Source organism: Ambystoma mexicanum, chromosome 7q (assembly GCF_040938575.1).
Source record: "Ambystoma mexicanum isolate Mex_15411 chromosome 7q, UKY_AmexF1_1, whole genome shotgun sequence".
Lineage (NCBI taxonomy): Eukaryota > Metazoa > Chordata > Amphibia > Caudata > Ambystomatidae > Ambystoma > Ambystoma mexicanum.
In genome coordinates, this window is record NC_090941.1 from 1,092,452,144 (window position 1) to 1,092,466,128 (window position 13,985).

At 44.4% G+C, this 13,985-nt stretch overlaps 1 protein-coding gene across 1 annotated transcript in view; it reads left to right on the top strand.

Moving 5' to 3' along the window:
- LOC138528198 (transient receptor potential cation channel subfamily M member 2-like) overlaps positions 1-13,985 on the top strand; it is a 602,757-nt gene that overhangs the window by 39,820 nt on the left and 548,952 nt on the right. The window lies entirely within an intron of this gene.

Consider the following 13,985-nt stretch of genomic DNA (forward strand, 5'->3'; position numbering starts at 1 on the left):
GTCCTGACCACCTGGATGATGGATCCCCGGCGACTAGTGGGTGCAACACCTTCTGGTTTCTCACAGAGGTCACCAATAACTGAAAGCAGCACCTACTCAGTAACCATCAAGTGGCGGAAGCCTGATTCAAAAGGGTCCAGAATGCGAGCATCCTCAAGAAAATTCTTAAGTTGAGGGGTAACTATAGCTTCAAGCACCATCACAAAAAACATAAGGAGAAAAATGGGACGAAAATTAGCAGGCAATGCAGGATCCGGTTTAGGCTTTTTAAGAAGAGGTGTAACCAGTACATGTTTGACAGCTATAGGAAGAACACCATGACCATGGCTCAGTGAGAAGTTCACTGCAGAGAGCTGGAGCAATGCTAATCTCCTTTAGCACTTGTAAAGGAATTTGGCCCAGGGGAGAGCAAGACTTGAGCCATGAAATTACTCCAAGAAGCTGGCCCTGTGTGGTGTCAGCAAATGTGGAGTACAGTCCTTCGTGTGACAAGGGTGACAGAATAGAAAGTGAGGTAGAAGGCCTGTGAAATGCAGTTGGCAAATTAGACAGATTTTGCCTATTTAATGGCCTGATGATATGTCACGTGGTAGAGTTGTAAGACTGCTTTATCCATCGGATGATAGGCAGAGTGCCAGGTGCGCTCAGCCTTATATGAGGGTTTACGAGCCTGCAAAGAGGATGAATACCAGGGTGCAGAGTGCTTATGAGGTCTCTGTTCTGACTTAAAAGTGACTTTAATAAAAGCATCCTGAAGTGCTGTTGTAGGATCAAGGGTAATGTTTAAAGAAGGGTAATGGGTAAAACATCTAAAATGCATAAAGGTACGGTAGCCAAATTAACTTGTATCCAATCTCGACGACTATCACTCCACCCGTCGCCTGGCCACCCTTGCTAATATTCATCGCAAAGGGAAGTACAATGTCTCCAAGGCCGCCTAACATCCATAGCTAGGCAGCCATCTTTAAGTGGCCTTAAGACACTTTTGGGCTATTTTATTTCCAAAGACAAATTGAGATCATCCTACCACCTGGCCTTTGGCCAGAGGGCAAATAGCATCATTGCCCATTGGTGTGGGCTCTCTGGCAGTTAAGTGCCCTAAGCCCTCTGTATGTGGCCTCGCTTAACTGTGGCCCATGTTTCTTCCAGGCACATAATTGCCCATATTTCTTGAAGGAACAGGCAATAGTGCTTAATTATTTGTCCTTGCCCTGCTTTTAAGGAATGCCACAGGCAAAATGTCACATGAAAGTTAAGGGCAAATAACTAGACTTATTGGGTCTATCCCAGGCTAACAATGCTGTGAACACTTGAAGGTGGCCGTGTTGTGGCCCCTTATGTCCTTTTCATTGTGCCCACTGGCATTTATTTTCTTTGGGCGAGCTACAGATAAGGGCATGTACCAGTAATTGGATATTGCATTTTGAGCAACCTGAACTCCCTATTGCATCACAATTAAATATGGACTGGGACCTATTTATTGCCTGCAAGTCAAGGTGGAGGCAGTTACCCACCCCGTTAGACCTGATATGCCCAGGCAACAGCCAGCACACCGTTCAGATCAACCAGCTCCAGAAATAATATTAAGATACAAGATAGCGGCCTGAGCTTCTATGATCGGCTCTCCCTAAATCATGAGTCCAGAGCTCAGAGACTTTGATTGAGGGGGAATGAGGAAGAGACAGAGAATATTAAACCTATGAGACAAGTGAGAGAACGGGAAGTGACAAAGCAACAGAGGAGAAACAATGGAGATCTGTAAGAAGTGAGCACGAGGAATTGCAATCTGGCAAGGGGGCAGAAGCCCTTAAATGATGCGTGTATTTCCATCCCAGAAAAGGTGACCTGCTAACAGGTCCCCCTTCAAAAGCTCCATGACAAGAGCATAGTGTACACCTGCACCCTGCTGAATCAGCAGCCTGATCTGCAGTGCCCCTGGACCTCCAGTGGCACAGAGCAGGTTCAGGTCCCAGGTGCCATCATGACAGCTGCAGTAATGTCCAAGTCACTACATCACTGGGGCTGCATTTAAGATATGCACCTCTGTTCCATAAAAGAGTTAGTGGCTGGTGGCATGTTAAACAGTGCATATACCTCACACCTGAGTTTGAGGTATGGTGGTTAGCATCTCTCATAATTATCCAAGCCATATCTCATGTGTCAGCACTGTGAGCCCAGCTCACCTGTAGAAGTGATATGTGTATTCTCCCAGCCAGGCTGGCTCTCCTGCTCCCAGCAAGACTGTAGCGCTTGGGGCTGCCTCTCTTTGATCATTTGTGATGGTAACACCTTCCCCAGTGAGACAGCCACTCCACAGAAGCTGTCCTGGGAACAGCAATTAAAGGGCACACCCTTCACAAAAGGACTAGCCTCACACCAGGGATCTGCATCCCAAAAGGGCCTTTGATGCTGTTGTTAGAGGAAGGGGCAGGGTTAGTGTCGACAGAGGGAGCTCGGACCACCTTGTTTTCTATCTTTGCCTTTCTTCTTTCCTGAGAAAAATATACTTTATTTCGGTTTCACCATTAACAGCAAATAAAAAAACAAAAAAACTGTACAGTTACAAATTGTTTAAAAAAAAAGTCATATTAAAATGGACACATATAAGAAAGGCTTAACGTTTTCTTGCCATACGTTTATAAGCTGCAGTAATATACTCACACAGATCATTAATAAAATGCATTTCAGAACAAAATCCATTGTGTCAGAAACATGCCTGATATTATTGGCAATAAAAAGACTTTTTAGCCAAATACGCCTTAGATCCAATCATTTTGGGCAGATTAAAAGAAAGTGAATGAACTCTTCATCAATCCCGCTTCGACTCATGCAGAGCTATGTGTTATACAACCACGTCATCCGCGCCCTCACAGGCAAAACATTCAGTCGTACCATTACAATAATGCATCTTTGCCCCGGAGAGTGAATGGCGCTCAAGGAAAGGTTCTCAGCATAGGTACAATGCGCCCTTGTCAAATACCCTAGCAAGCGTTCTTTCCTGTCCCCTTCACTTCCTGTATCACAAAGCAACTTGGGTGTGATGTCAGAAGGCAAAGGCCACTTGTTGCAAGAACAGGGATTGGATCCTTAAAGCAAGCTTGATTTTGCCCAATCACCTGTAGACTTTTGACTTCCAAAGAAGGGTTCTTCCACGCCTTTGTTGTATCATCTCTGGACTTCATCCATTGAAGAACATTTCGTTTGGACTCTATTGGGAGAGCAGTCCTTTCCAAAGCCTCCATTTGTGATGTGATGACAGGTAGTCCAAGGCAGAGGCAAGCTCTGTCCCCTAAACATCCCCAGGGCACATCAAGGATGACCTGCTGCTGGAACAGGACATGCACCTCCGCCAGCCACCCTGGGCATCATCATGCTGAAGGACCTTTGAGAGTGTGTGCGAGCATCCCCTGTGTTTGGGAGCCCTAGATCAAGGTCTACTGTAGCCCTTGAGACCCTGAAGGGGGACTCACAGCTCCCGGGTGCCAGGACAGCTAGGATTCCTGTATCTACATAGTTGCACCACTGTGACTCATGATTCAAGCATGTTTGACATTGTTTAAACCAGCAAGACACTCCGCAGCTGCCTTTGGCACTCACCAACCTTTGAACTGCAGAACTGCCTGTTCAAACTGTGCCATCTGAAGTGTGTTGTTGGCTCGACTCAAACAAAGAAGCATCGCTGCACATTGTAATGCTCAGACCACCATTCAAACCCTTAGCCTCTTCATCGCCATTGCAGTCAACGATCGGACTGAGCCTGGTGTTCTCTCTAAACCGCATCCTTCGAGCACAGTATTGAACCAACTCACCTGTGCATCCCGCCATCAGCCTGTCCACCGTCGGAGCCTGGTGACATCCACAATCCGCATCGCTTCACACTGCAGCCTTCTTCAGTTTAACCCTGCCTGAACATCTGCTTGCCACTGAACTACTGTGACTACCTCATTTTGAACCAAATCAAACCACCCAACAGTGCCAAACCGCCAAGACATTGCAAAGGTATTATTGCCTGATAACTGCACCCCTGGTGCATGTTGGGGTTAGGGACTGGCTAGATTGCTTAAATCCCTTTTGCACTTCAAGAACATATCCTTTTACAAGAACATTATGTTTTTGTATTGCCTTTTCCTACCCTGCTCATTACCCAGAGTGCTACATCTTACTGTCTTGCATATTCTGTGTTTTATCTATGGGGTGGGTTTTTGTAGTGTTTTCTATTTAGTGTATGTTGTGTTTAATTTAAGTATATATATATATATATATATATATATATATATATATATATATATATATATGGTAGCTGCCATGTAGTTATGCTTAAGTTGCTTTTATGGTTAAGAGTGTTCCTGCCCTGATGTGCCCCGTTCTCAACAACACAGCAGAGAATAGCCTCTTGCTGATTGGCCCGTGCCGTGACTACTAGAGCCTATTGGAAGCCAGCAGGCGTAAGCCGGCCCTTCCTGGAAAGGCCCTGAGGGCAAGGCCAACAACTGTCCTGAGACTGTCCTGAGCTGACCAGAGCCCAGGGCCAGACCCCCTGCCCATGCACACTGAGACTGTGAGTAACCCACAAGTGCCTCTCTGCTCCCATGCTAAATTGGCCTCACTTTAGCCCTGATTGCTAAAATTTGAATCTAGATGCTCCATTGTTTGTGCTCACTGTAATTGGTCTCACTTTAGCCCTGATTGCTAAAATTCGAATCTAGATGCTCCACTGTTTGTGCATTCACAGCTCTTTAGCCTGCACATGTCTAGTTTTCAAGCTTAGACATAGCAGCATCGTATATGCCTTCTTCGATTACCAGTATTGTACTTAGTCTCCTCTCTACAACTTGAAGCTTTCCCTATTATCCTGCTTCACTTGCATGCCAGTATACTCTGCATATATCCTACCTGATGCGGTATTTGATCAGCTACTACTGCAGTGCACCAAGCGTCAATGTGCCCTAAATGTGTCAGATATCCCAAATTTGAATTGCCATGGATGCCACTAGCACTAGACTGTTCTTACACCCTGTGTGATTCTTGCCCAGCCCCTGTTGAATAGCACTCGGTCTCTACAATTGCCTGTGTTACACCTATGTTATCATGTATGGACATCTGCTATACTTTGCTTGAACTCTTACCAGTTCCCTGCATACAATGTATTTCCCAATGCTTTACACTGTCCTACTAAGAACCCTCCTATACATTACTAGCCTACATGACCATACCATGTCCCTTAATCCACCCCTACCTGCGCCAGCACAGAATGCCCTCAAACAGGTTGCCGTGATTACCATACCCTGCACTGTTCCACAGAGGAACCTTAAATTACGTGCTAGACTACCTATGCTCTATGACCCTCCAACCAATCTAGCGCACAGCAATGCCACTCGCAGCCTGCATAATTCAAGCCATTACCGGCACCCTCTCCAACTTAACAGCAGACTCTTCCGAGAACCTACCCTTCTCCCAAAATGCAAACCTAAAACACAACTATCAATCTTAAAACCAGTTCAGTCTGGGATGAGAGCTGCTCTTATAAATGCACGCTCTATGGTAGCTCATGCTACTGACATAGCTGACTTACTACACAATGAAAACCTAGACTTCTTAGCGGTTACTGAATCTTGGCTCCACCCAGCAGCCGGCCCAGCAATTATGCTAGCCGTGCCAGACGAATACACCCTCCTAAGATTTGACCGTACCACCTCTCGAGGTGGTGGCCTTGCTATCATAGCTAAAACCAACCTATCAGTGAATCTCTCACCACCACACAACATAAGCTCTTGTGAATCCCTAACGGCTAAGTTAACTCTATCTAATACGCAGACTGTATCCATTCACCTAATATACAGACCCCCTGGTCCACTTGGATCCTTTGAAGATGACCTAACAAATATTATATTGCATAATCTCAAGAACTCCACCCAAAGCATTATATTAGGAGATTTTAACCTTGGTCTTAGCGACCCGTTAGACACTAATGCTACTATAATCAATAACACCCTAGAGGAACTAGGTTTCACTCAGAAAATCTCAGCGCCTACCCATGCTAAAGGTAGAACCTTAGATTGGCTAGCTGTGCATAACTGCCCACTTACAGTCTCATATATAATTCCACAGCCGTGGTCTGACCATCACCTGATCACATTCTCACTAGAGCCCACACCACCGCTACAATCTAACAGTATAGCTCCAGCCGTCCCAAATAGAAATAAGAGAAACATCAATCCAGAAAAACTTCTTCCTCTGATCTTACCCACTCTTAACGCTATTCCTGACCATACAGATCCCTCAACCATGGTAGATCTGTACAATAAAGTTATGCTATCTTCCCTTGATGCCATAGCACCTCTCAAAGTGAGAAAGAGCAAACCTCGCAAACATGTGAACAATTAGTTCTCTCCTCACCTTAAGGCTATCAGACAGGAGAAACGACGCTATGAAAAAATCTGGAGATCAGACCCTTCTGAAATTAATAAGATAAACCTAAGTAATTTAGCTTCCCAGTACAAAAAAGAAATTATCCTTGCAAAACAAACCTCTTATAACCTTAGAATCTCTCAAGCGAAATTTAATACTAAAGAGCTCTTCTCAATTCTGAAAGAAATAGAAACTGCCATCCAGCCACCTGACTCATGCATCAAGGACAAAAACTGGTGCACAGATATTCAAAATGCTCTTGCCAATAAAATTACTTCACTGCAAACTAAAATCAGTAACAAAAGAGATTCCATTCTCTCCATCTCTAAATTGAGTAATACCAGTTCTACCCTACCTCATCCCACCCGGACGCCACCTGCTGAGCCTACCCCTTCCTTATACTTCAGCAAAGTCTCTACTAACGAGGTTGAAAAAGTTATTTTTGCACTCAAACCTTCGAACTGCCATGGGGACCCATGCCCGGCACAACTGATAAAGGATGCAGCTCTAGAACTCTCACCATTTATCACTAAACTAATAAACGCATCCTTTACAGCCGGTACCATACCTAACAATCTGAAACAATCCTGGGTCCTCCCACTCCTTAAAAAAACGAATCTAGATCCTGCCATCCCTACCAACTACCGTCCCATTACCACTGTGCCGTTTCTTCTCAAAATCCTTGAGAAAATAGCATACCAACAAATTCAACAATACCTTGAACTCAATCACCTCCTAGGAGTCCGACAGTCAGGCTTCAGACCGCAGCACGGGACCGAGACTGCGCTTATCGATCTTAAGGCACAGATAGATGAGTTGCGAGACGAGGGCAAGACAGCACTTCTGTTACTTCTCAATCTCTCAGCTGCATTTGATCTGGTCAACCACGAGATCCTCTGCACACACTTACAGTCGGCAGCTCATTTCTCCCAGGAGGCAACTGAATGGATCCAGTCCTTCCTCAACAACCGCACTATGCGAGTTTTTTCCCCCTCAGCGGCTGCTGACCCTATGCCCATTACTTGTGGTGTGCCACAAGGATCTTGTGTCTCCCCCACCCTGAACAAAATGTTTACAAAGCCCCTTATCGATGATCTAGGTGACTTGGGTATCACCTACACAAACTATGCTGATGATACCCAGATCCTTATCCCGCTGACGGGGGATTATGACAAGGATTTGGCCTTTGTAAATCGAGTGTACCTCATCATCCAGGCATGGATGGCCTCTCATGGTCTATGCCTGAATGATGATAAGACCGAACTCCTCATCCTAGGCACAGCACCCAACCTCAATAAATTAGGCCAAAACTACTCCTCTCTTGTCATTGACAATAATATCATGACTGTAGCTAAGGAGGTTAAAACGTTAGGATTCTATTTAGACTCAACGCTCACCTTAAAAAAAACAAGTCAATGCCATGGCTTCCGCCACATGTTATACATGTAAACTTATTAGGGCATCCAAACAGTTCCTCTCACCAAACAACTGTATCACTCTAGCCAGAGCACTGATTCTATCCAAGTTGGATTATTGCAATGCACTTTATGTAGGCAGCAACAAATGCATTATAAATAAAATTCAAATCCTACAAAACAATGCCTCAAAAGCAGCCCTAAGCCTCCCGAGGAAAGCACACATCTCAGAGACGAGAAGATCGTACAACTGGATTTCTACAAAAGATAAAATGTTCCTTAAATCGATCTCTCTGACTCATAAATGCTTACACCAAATGGCCCCTCAATACTTGATAACAAGATTCACCAGACCGGCCTCCTGCCGCCCCTCTAAAAAGGCCAACTCAAACCTCCTCCTTGTCCCAAGATTCAAACGTACTTTGTCTGGAGGGAATAGTTTTCCTGTCAAAGCAGCACAATTTTGGAACTCCCTACCACCATCTCTCAGGGAAGGCCTTCCCTACCCACAATTCAGATCTAACACCATCCGCTGGATCAAGGAACATGACCTCTAATGCTATGACATCCATTCTCTTTCACTGCCGTGCCTACTGAAAATTGTATATAAATTGTATATCCCCCCACCGCTATGACTAGATATATCTACAACTTGTAAATTATGTATATTCACCTAATGTATCCTTTAATGTTTTGGTCCAAATGAACACTGCAACCCAGTTGGATTAATTTACTGCGTGCTCTGTAACTTAAGTTGTACACTCCTCCTGTTTCTTTGCGCCCTGCTACCCACGGGTTAGGTGCGCTTTACAAATATTAAAACAAACAAACACAGAGCAATGGTTTTTGGGTGGCTTATAACTTTGCCCCTCCCCTGGACGAATATGGCCCACACTAAATGTATTTGCAAAGTTTGGTGAGGTTTGGTCAAGGGGGGGGGGGCAAAGTTATAGGGGGGTCCCAAAATTATTTTTTTCCCATAGACATAATGGGGAAAAAACTTTGCTCATGCCTACAGCCCAAACCGCAGGACGGATTTTCACCAAATTTGCAGCAGGAGCGGCAGCTTGGTCCCGAAAGCTTTTGTTAATTTGGTGTAAATCCGTCCAGTAGTTTTTTTTTAAACAACCAAAACATAAGGCAAAGAAATTAGTGATATCTATGTCCGCTCTGCGGACATACTTCCCTGTTCGGTCCACGGACAGGACTCCGATTGGCTTAGAGGGCAACGTGATGTCATTAATGACATTTGTAATGTCCTGGGTGTTAGTCTCAGCAGTGCACGGTGGTGGCGCGAGTTATGGTTGCTTAGCTTACCATAACTGGCGAATTTCAGGGGGTTATCGGTTTTACTTGTAACCATAAAGTTCATTTAGCAAAGTTTTTTCATTGAATTTCATAGGTTTTTATTAGTGCAACTTAACCATAACGTCCCCTTAACAAAGTTTTTTCATTGAATTTCATAGGTTTTTATTAGTGCAACTTAACCATAATGTCCCTTCAACAAAGTTTTTTCATTGAACATATAAATATATATATAGCACAACATCTGTTAGTTTGTTCCTTATTCAATTCCACACGTTCCACCCATCTGCAACAGATTTTACGTAGTTACCTGTTCGGACCCTCTGGACATTCCTAGTTATATGACATTTGGACACTGCAGCCATTTCACCGGATTTCAGCCGCTTCACACATGAGACGGTTGCCTGAAATGTGCAAAACATCAACGTGGTCATAGAAGGACTGGACAAATTTCATTTTAAGCGTCTCAACACGAGGATCAAAACTCAGATGTTGAAAACATTGCGCTCTGAAACACTTGTGTACGAGCGCAATATAAATAAAATATCAATGTCAATATTAAAACCACATTTCAAGGGTTGTATACGAATTGTTCGTATTACAACAGTTTGAATGACAATTGACCTTTCCACAATTGACCGAATTGTATGCGGTCAATTGTGAAAAGGTCAATTGTGACCCTTTAAATTCGGTCAATTGTTCATTTGAACAATTGTAAACGAACAATTTGGGTAATACCATTTCAAGGCCCTAAGACGCACGGGTTCTGAGATATTTGCACTGCAACACACTACAGCGCGCCAGGGTGAGGCAACAGGTCGGGAGAGCGCACAGAGGGTCCCAGTATGCTGCAGTATGCAAACTCTCACCTCCCCTCTGCTTCTGCTCCGGGGTACGTCCGCCAGCCCCACGCGCCCCTTCGCAGTGCAGTTTACTTTATCAAGTGATAAACGACTCGGAACAGTGACCTACAGGATCATTGATTTTCAACAATTGATAAGAGTGTTATTATGTCTGTCTACAGAACCCATATGGAGTAAGTGTACTTTTTGCTAGTATTCAGCCACATGAGAATGTTTGTCGATTTTGTCAATGTAAAGATCAACTAGAAACCTTATATCATCTATTGATTGACTGCAAAATGTTAATGGCAAATCGTATACAATATTTGAAAACTCCTATCCAAAGACATGAAGCTGTATCTCCGGAATCACTTTGGCAGCTAATATTCAATGGAAGCATAACCTCTCTCAGACTTGGGACCATTAGATTTATGAATGCCTTGAAACTTGAGGATTGAGCTTATCCATCGGAATTGTGAGCATGATCCCCCAACATGTCTAAGTTTCTAGAGGTTGTGTGTTAAGTTCAACCAGGTGATCAATACCTCTGACTTACATGGCTGAATAGGGGTATCAAGCAATAAATAAGTTCTGTGCTGTCTTGCATTAACATATATGTACTATGATGAAGGTAAACATTGGGCAATCAATGCTCCTTTTCATTGAAGCATGCAATCAAGGGTCCCTGTAGATCATAGCATTGCTGCAGCAAGTGTCATTTGAGCAATCATGTATATCGGAATGAACTAAGTTTAATTTCATTCTTATTTTAATACCATTGTAAAATAATGTTTTCCTTTTATTCTAATGAAATGATTTATCATTGCTTTTAAATACTAGTATGTATGCTATTTAAAAATGGTTGACTTATTGTAAAGTTGATTCATATCAGCTGATTCAATAAAAAAAGTAAAAATAAAAAAATGTATAGAACCTTGATTGAACATTCCTTTATGTTGGACTGTTGTACTTTGCTGTCTTGGTTTCACACTCACACCTCTCTTGATGGTATAGCCTTCCCTCTGTCCATGTTACCACAAAAGACGAAGGAGATACATCGCTTAACTGCGCTTGCTTTACCTTTATGACTGGGTTCACTCTTGGTTTGTAGAGGTGTGAGGGGTGAGTAGGTGCTATAGCTTCTCCTAATCCTTGTACTTCTGCAAGGCAGAAGTCAATTCATCACAGTGATTCAGGTGCAGTAGCTTCACAAGCCTTGCAGAGAGATGGAAAGAAGAGGCTCTGTGACATAGCCGGGTGGAGGACTGCACAAGACAACCCAAGTAATTGAAGGGGTTCTTAGGCTGGGTCATTGTGTTTGAAAGATGGTAGAGTCCTGGAGAGAGCGTTGTCTGAGGAGAGAAACTTTGGAAACCACAACCCACGAGCTGGGAGTTCTCATGTGAGAGCTGAAAAGACACGAAGGACATTTAGAAAGCAAAGCGATGTGGGGTGAGAAGACAGGATTAAACTGGTAAATTGAAGAGCCTATATAGTGGAGCTGGAAAACAGAACCTGCCACTATTAGACAGAAAGGGCCCTGAAACTACATTCTTCAAACTCAACAAAATTTCATTGGTATTTGAAAATATGCAGTATGATGGATTTCCATCTGCTAGGCGGAATCTCAGAGATTTTGACATTTCAGGAGCTCTTCTAAATAAATTATGTCATGAAAGTCAGCACTGCTCTGTGTTTTAAACATTTCTGTAATTGGGTTTGTATCCAGATGAACCTGCGAGCCATGGGGTGAATAACTGACCTGACCAACACCCATATATAAGGCACCACATGTATACCTTCTGCTGGGCATTGGTAGATGGCATGCCAACACCAGGTTAGGACACATATTTCATAACATTAGAGAATACATCCACATAAATGAGCACATCGGATGATGAGGAAAGGGTCCTTATCTAAATTTCCTTTTGAATTCTTAATTGGCACTAAGGAAACAACTTCACATCATACATCTGTCTATTGACACGTCTTCCGTTGTTTATCTAGTATTATAGGGTGAGGGAAAGTGTGGAGTGGAATTATTGCACGGCAACATTAAGTTCATCATTAGCAGCACTGGGAGACACTTTCAAAAGTGCTCAACCAATTTGTTCACTAAAGTGTAAAACCAATTTGGTTGCCAAATTTGGTACAAATGTTAGGAGGGAACACTCATGACTACTTCTGGAAGATTCCCCCAAATTATTTCTAGCTGACATGCATAGAGAAGTTATTCTAATTAGGCATTTTGATTTTTTGCAATGAAAAAAGGAATCCCTTTGAAAGTAAAGAAGCAGTTTTCAATATAACTGTACCACCCCAAGACCTAGTGGCAGTTTAAATAATACAAAGCCATATCTGGTTTTAGCTTTGATGGCCTATGGAAAGCTACACCTATGCTGGCCAAAACTGATGATGTCATTTATTGTCATCTTGGTTTCTGGTGAGCTATTTAACTGTCAGAGGTTGTAAATTTGTATGTCTGGTATTGGGGTCACTGCACAACAGGATTTTAGCACACCAAACCACATTGTCCATGCCTGGGAAGGCTTGCCACATTCCCAGAGACCAGGTTGCTTTCAGGGGGGTTGGAGGGAACCCAGGCATCAAAGGCCAAGCTCTGCAAGCCACTTCCTGCCGAAAAAGCCCTCTGGGTATGACCTTACCAGGCAAAAGACTACACACAGCAGCCAGGATTGGGCATTTACAGAGGGCTAGATGGACTGCCGCTGTGGCAGATTTCCTATTTAAGGGGGTGGGCACACTATGTCATTTCTCTCCATTACTTCTCTCTCCGCATGTGGTGTTCCCCAGGGCTCTACCCTCTCATCCTGGCTCTTCAATGTCTACTTGGCCCTTTGGCCCACCTTATCTTTACCTTCTCCTCTAACGTTCAGTGTTATGCTGATGACACTCAGCTCTCCTTCAGGCTACCCTCAGCCTCCTCTCCTCTCCTGCTCATTCCTAACTGTCTATCTGCGATTCAGGAGTGGTGCACCTCCAACAATCTCTGCCTTAATGCCAGTAAGACTGAGAGCCTTCTCTTTGGGACCCCTGCTCCCGCTTTCGCTCTCTCACTCTGGCAGCCCGCCTAGGGCCCTCTTCCATCACTTCCTGTGAGACTGGTGTAATCTTCAACTCTACTCTCTCCTTCTCTCCTCACATCACAGACCTTGCCAAGAAGGCCCACTACCAGTTACACTCCTCAGAGGTATTCTTCCTTTCCTCACTTTCCCACAGAAGCTCACTGTCTCCAGAGCCCTGGTTCTCACTAGGCTGGACTATTGTAATATTGTACTTGGTTATTTATAGCGTGCTTAATACCCAGAGGTTTCCAAGCGTGGACCCGGGGATCGAGCCTGTGTTGCTCTGCGTCGTCTCGTTCCAAGGCGAATGTGTTGCCACTGAGCCATCCTGTAACACCCTCTTTCTCAATCTGCCTTCCTCTACTCTTTGCCCTATGCAACTAATCCAGAACAGGAATGCAAGACTTGTCTTTGGCCTCACGCCCAGGGACCGTATCTCTCCAGCCCTGAAATCTCTTCACTGGTTCCCGGTGGATGCAAGGGTCAAGTTCAAGACCCTCTACATCGTACACAAGGCTTTCCTGGGCTGGGGTCCGCACTACACCTAACTCTTCCTAAACACCTTCCTTCTCAAGGCCTTCTCTAAGCCACTTTCAACTCTCTGAGGGTAAGACGCTTATGCAGGCAGAGAGTGGGGGGTAGATCTCTCTCCTCTGCAGGTGCCTCCATCTGGAATGGCCTGCGTGCCCTCTCAAACTTGAGCCAGACCACCTGAATTTCCGGAAGCAGCTCAAGACCTTCCTCTTCACTTCTGCTTTCTGCCTCTCTCTCCCCTGCTGACCAACCTGTATGCTGCCCTGACTGGCTGCCTAGCTACCCTCAGAGTCTCTCAGGTATCAGCCCCCCCCCCTGAACAGTAGTCCCTGCAATGCCTCCAGGCCTGCCGTGAACTTAGGGGCTGTATCTGGAACCCTACCGTCTCCTGCCTC